Source organism: Alligator sinensis, unplaced genomic scaffold, assembly GCF_000455745.1.
Source record: "Alligator sinensis unplaced genomic scaffold, ASM45574v1 scaffold138_1, whole genome shotgun sequence".
Classification (NCBI taxonomy): Eukaryota; Metazoa; Chordata; order Crocodylia; family Alligatoridae; genus Alligator; species Alligator sinensis.
In genome coordinates this window covers 2175601-2181405 of record NW_005841862.1, presented here as the reverse complement: position 1 = coordinate 2181405, position 5805 = coordinate 2175601, and the positions used below count along the sequence as shown (strand labels likewise).

General features: G+C 43.2%; 1 protein-coding gene across 1 annotated transcript in view; it reads left to right on the top strand.

Annotated features, from left to right (window-relative positions):
* The window catches only part of LOC102373445 (calpain-13-like), a 163173-nt gene that overhangs the window by 120588 nt on the left and 36780 nt on the right, over positions 1-5805 (top strand). The window lies entirely within an intron of this gene.

Here is a 5805-nt window from a genome sequence, read left to right as displayed (position 1 = left end):
ACAGCTGATCGCAGTCCTGGAAGTGGCTGCAGCGCTTCATCCTTGGCCAGTGCTTGCAGAGGGGCCACCAGTGCTCCTGCCTGGCCACTGCTGCCTGTCACCTAAGTGGGAAGCCTGGAGTGTGACTTGTCAGGGGGTGCTCCCAGGGGTTGTATGTGCACCCTCATGCACCCTATACGCATCGCCACTGGGGTCCAGTATATCAGAGCAGGGCCAATGTCTTCCTTTTTGTTTGGAATGAACCTAGGACAGACTGGGCAGCACCACATCTTAAACTGCAAATCAGAACTGGTTTCCCAACTGCTATTGCTTCACATTTAGGCTTCTTGTCATTATTTTAATATTAACTTTACCCTTGACATGAGCTGCTATAGATTCTGATCCTACAACTTACAGGGACTAAAGAGTGCACTTCCAATACATGACTGATCATTCTGACAAAGATCCTATTTATGGCACAGGCTATCTAGACTTCATCCACTCCAATCCCACTGCTTCATCACTAACATTTAACTTCATTAAATCCTGGCGGTAGCTTTTTGCTATGCTTTTCTCCCCTAGATTAAAGAGTCTGTTCTTATCCGGTATTTTCTCCTCATGGAGTATACTTATACACTGTAATCAAGGCACTGCTCAAATCTTTTTCTTGATAAGCTAAACAGTTTGAGTTTCTTAAGACCTCATTTTCTTTGAATAATTTTTGTGGCGGTTTTCTGCAGCATTTCCCATTTTTCAACCCCCCCTTTTTAAAGGTCAGGTACAAAATCTATCCATGGTATTCTAGGGATTGACTCCTTTGCACTGTATCTAGAAGTAAAACCCCCTAGCTAGCCATTGGGCACTATTTACCTTATTTACCCTAACCTGTACCCCACAAGCTCCATTCTGACACCTCCCCATCCCCCACTGTCAACTACTTTTTCAGGTTTGCCACTTAACTGGCTCTGGCCAGTGAACGTGTGCTTTGGTGACAGTCAACAGGACTAATTTTTTAATCAGAATGTTGAATGGTCTGAAGGCACATGCACAGTTACCAACTAAGTTTATAAACTCATGCAAGGTTAGTTGGAAAAGACAATTTTCCACAGAACCACAGCAACTGGCATTAATTATATTCCCATCTCTTTGTTCTGTATTGACTGAATTTCATAACAACTTTTTCCATTACTTTGCCTAGGACAGATGTCAGACTAACTGATCACAATTCTCTCTGAGTTATTTCATATGCTCCTTTGTACACTGGTCTAATATTAGTACTTTTCCTGTGCTCTAGAATTTCTAAATGAGTGCTGGTCCCAGTTCTGCTCTCACACTGGTGTTATACCTGTGTAGCTCAGTTGGGTTCAAGTATAAGTGAGAGGAGAATAGCAAGTGAGGGATTTTCTCAGTTATCTGATGATCAGTTAGGACATGTGACATTTCTGATGGGCATGTACAATGCTTTAGGACACCAGCTCCTGTTTGTGTTTAACATGCACTATTGATGGTCCAATCCTGTGCAATGCTGAGCCTCCTTTGGTTTGGGAGCTATAGGCACAGGTCATCTTGCAGGGGACACTCAGCACATTGTAAGATTGGGTCCATAGTAGAACGTGCTTGGGATTTTTTTGATGCAATGACTTTTTTAGGAGGAAAAGAGTGATTCATTGAAATCTAAGAGTTATCATGGGAATGAACCAGAATCAATGAAAGCACATTGGAAAAGTTTGCTTGGATCCAGGATGGGATTTCTGGAGAGATGTCTACCTCAGGATAGGCAGCAGCCTACTGGTTTGAGCCCTCATCTGGGTTGTGGGAGACCAGGGATTAAGTCCTGTCTTCAGGTAGAACAGAAAGAACCTGGGTCTCCCACATCCCAAGTGAATGCCATGGTCTCCCATGCCAAGTCTCTCAGCTATTCTTAAGGTCTGTTCTCTCTCTCCTGCCCTCTCCATTTCATGAAAATGAAAAACTTAAGACAAGTCTTGATTTTGTACCAGTGTAGAACTGGAAGGTCTTGTCGGCCAGATAAAGAGTTTCTCACCCAGCTGCCATCATAGCTTAAAATATCAGGTCTGGAAAGCTGACTGTACTGTGTAGGTGAATGCACAAATGCACACAATAATTCAGCACTAGGAATGAAACACTGGGCCAAAGCCCACTAGCTTTATTCAGTCAAAAGATTAGGACTTCAATAGGTCTCTTGTTTCTAAAGATCTGGTCCATTCATTTGTAATACCAAAAAGTTATTGAATGACAGTGTAAGGCATTTGTGCAGAACACACTGGGCATTATGTAGTTGGCATGCACTGCAAGCTATTTTTGTTTGGAACACAAAATGATATATTGTAAAAATAGCCAACAGTTCAGAATCATCCATTTACAGCACTTAGTTTTCCACCTTTCTATTACTGTTTCATTAGGAACAGAGTAACAATACTGAGTGGACTGTCTAACTGGCTGCATTCCCATAGTTTGAGTGAAACTCTTTTTCTTGTGATGTTAACCCGTATCATAATACGAGAGTTGCTGTCTCTGAATCAGGTCATTGCTCCTCCAACTCAGTCATCCCACTTCCAGTAGTGACCAGTACCTGAGACATGACATCAAGCCTTTTCTAAACCCGACTAACACTGCACACTAATTGCTCAATGCTGTGTGATGGGGGAAGAAGGAGAGATGTTTTCCTGAGACACCCAGAGTTCAAGTTATATCCGGAAGTCTGACTACTTAATACAGACATCTACTTACACAATGACTTGCACCAAATTCCAGGGAGGGGAATGTATTGGGCAGGTTCATGGCATCACATTCTTAATGGAAAGTGCTCATTTCATAGTCAGAAGCACAAATGTGCCTGAGTCAGAAAGCACAGAGCAGGATGCGGGTTATCAGAGATCAAATGCATTCAGGCCTGCCCTGAGAATGAAACACATGAAGTATCTAAACACAGGAACACTTGCTGATTCCAGGAACTGATAATAAGATTTGCAGCCCTTTACCTCTTGGCCAGTAGATTCATTTATTTATTTGGACTTATTTATGAGGGAAGACCTAATTAAGGAACTAGGTATGTTTAGTTTGGAGAAAAGGAGATGAAAGGGGGACATATAGTTTCCAAATATGTGAAGGTCTGCCTTGAAGAAGACATTGGGACATTATTCTTCTTTGCCATAGAGGGTAGGACAAGAGGAAACAAGTTAACTACAGCAAGGCAGATTTAAACTGCGTCTCATGGGAAAACAAAAATCAAAACTTCCTAACTGTAAGAACCACAGGACAATGGGAACAAGCTGTCTACAGAAGTTGTGGAATCTCTCTCACTGGAGGCTTCCAAGAAAAAGATTGGATCAGCATCCATGTGGGATGGTTTAGGAACAGCAAATCCTGCATCTGCTCAAAGTGATGGACTAGATGACCCCCTGCATCTCTTCCAACCGTACAAATCTATGATGAGTGTCTAAAAGAAATGCCATGCCAAAGGATGTCAAAGCTCTGGGATCCCTCAACAACCATTTAAAAGTCCATTGATGCAGGAGTTACAAAACAAAGAATTACCCAAAGCAACAGTATTCCTCTTTTCTCCCACTCCAACAAAAAGCCTTTAGTCACTAGCCATGGATGAAACATCTTGACACGCCATTTCAAAGTGTCACCCAAACAGATATCCTATACTCATCTCCCTCAGTGAACCACACAGCTAGTATTAAGACTGATGGGGTTCCCAGACAGAGACTGAGGCATGGGCCTCTTTCTCCTTCCACCAACATGGTGATTGACTAGCACTAGCTTAGCCTTGTGGAGTCCTTCATAGCCTGAGGCTATGAACAGTTGTCCTGGTTCCTTGCCCATAAAAATATGTCTTCTCAAACACATGAGCTCTGGCACACATCTAGAGAATGAGCACATGTGGGCTATTTTAAACCTTACTAGGGAAAGCCAGGCAGTCTCTCAGTTTAAAAAGTCCCAAGGTTTATTAATCAAGTCCAGCTCAGCAGTGCTAGAAAATGATAATCCGTGCCTATTTGTTTCCATAGGCAGACAAGGTTCTTTGGGTAAATGTGGTATCTTTTATTAGACCAACTAAATAGTTTGAAAAAATGTTCTTTCCAAGCTTTCAGGGACAAACACCCTCTTTAAGCATAGGGAGAGTCTGCTGTTGTTTTGTGTTCTCCATGGTAGAATAGAAGCCAGTATGCAAAATACAGGTCTGTGAAAATGCAAATGTGTGGCAGTGAGGATCAGAGGCCATGAGAGATGATAGGTGTGAGACAGGTAGGTGGGAGGAAAAAGGGGGATGTTGACCTGGTGATAGAATATAGCTGGAAAATGTAGAGAGGTTACCTGGGGTTATTGGGTGGCAGGTGGGTCCTATTGTCTCCTCCCATCATCTCTGGTCCTCATTGCCATGCATTTGCATTTTCACAGACCTGCATTTTGCATACTAGCTTCTATTCCATCCAGGAGAGCACAAAACAACAGCAGACTCTCCCTATGCCTCAAGAAAGGTGTTTGTGCCTGAAAGGTTTCAAAGAAAAAATTTTCAATGATTTAGTTGGTCTAAGAAAAGATAGCACATTTACCCAAAGAACCCTGTCTGCCCATGTCCTTAGACCAACATGGCTACAACCAACACCTCCGAAACATGGAAGATATTTGTTTCCATGACCTTTAGTAGGCACATCATCCTTGTTAGTAATCTTTCCTGAAAACCATCCTCTTCACTTTAGAAGAGGTCTTGGAGATCAGAGTGGAGGCAGCACAGTGGGGATGGTGCTGGAGGTGTTTACAAGACTGCTCTTCATGTCTGCTTGGTGGTAACCCCAAGATATCAGTACATTAATTTTTTTGAAGAACATGAAGTGGACACATTTAAAAATAAATGCTGATCCCATTTCTGCCTTTAGGTGGCACCAAGACATCTACTGCTCTAGGAGTTGTGTGGGTAACAGATATATTAAAACAAAGGAATGGAGCGGGGAAAAAATACCCTCTTTCAAAGAATAATATATCAACATACATACATTCACCATTACTCAAAGCATTTGGGACTATTGCCAACTCATAAAATATCCTATCCTGTGTACAGGACCTCCATCTGACGCAGGAGGTACATGGTCCCACTAGGGGGAATGCCTTACTGGACCTGGTATTGGCAACGGGGGATGACATGGTAGGAGACCTACAGATGGGTGGTCACCTGGGGGACAGTGATCACCAAATAATAGAATTCATCATAAGACGTCGAGTGGGTAAGGTAACTAGTAGGGTGAAAGTGCTAGACTTTAGGAAAGCTGATTTCAATGAACTCAGGCATTTAGTCAAGGACGCACTGCAGAGTAAGAGTTTTGAAGAGATGGGAGCCCAGGAAGGGTGGCTGTGCCTTAAGGAAATGATCCTTCGGGCACAGAGGGAGGTGATCCGGATGCAGGGGAAAAAGAGGAAAAGGGGCCAAGAGGCTTCCTTGGCTGACCAGAGAAATCCAGAGCAGCCTACGGGCTAAAAGGGGGGCATATAAAAAGTGGAAACGGGGAGAGATTACTAAAGAGGAGTATACCTCCTCTGCTCGCACTTGTAGGGAGGCAGTTAGACGGGCCAAAGCTACCATGGAGCTGAGGATGGCATCCCAAGTTAAGGATAACAAAAAATTGTTTTTTAGATATATAGGGAGTAAAAGGAAGGCCCAGGGTGGAATAGGACCTCTACTAAATGGGCAGAAGCAATTGGTGACGGACAGGGGGGACAAGGCTGAACTCCTCAATGAGTTCTTTGCCTCAGTGTTCCTAAGTGAGGAGCAAGACAAGTCTCTCACTGGGATTGTAGAGA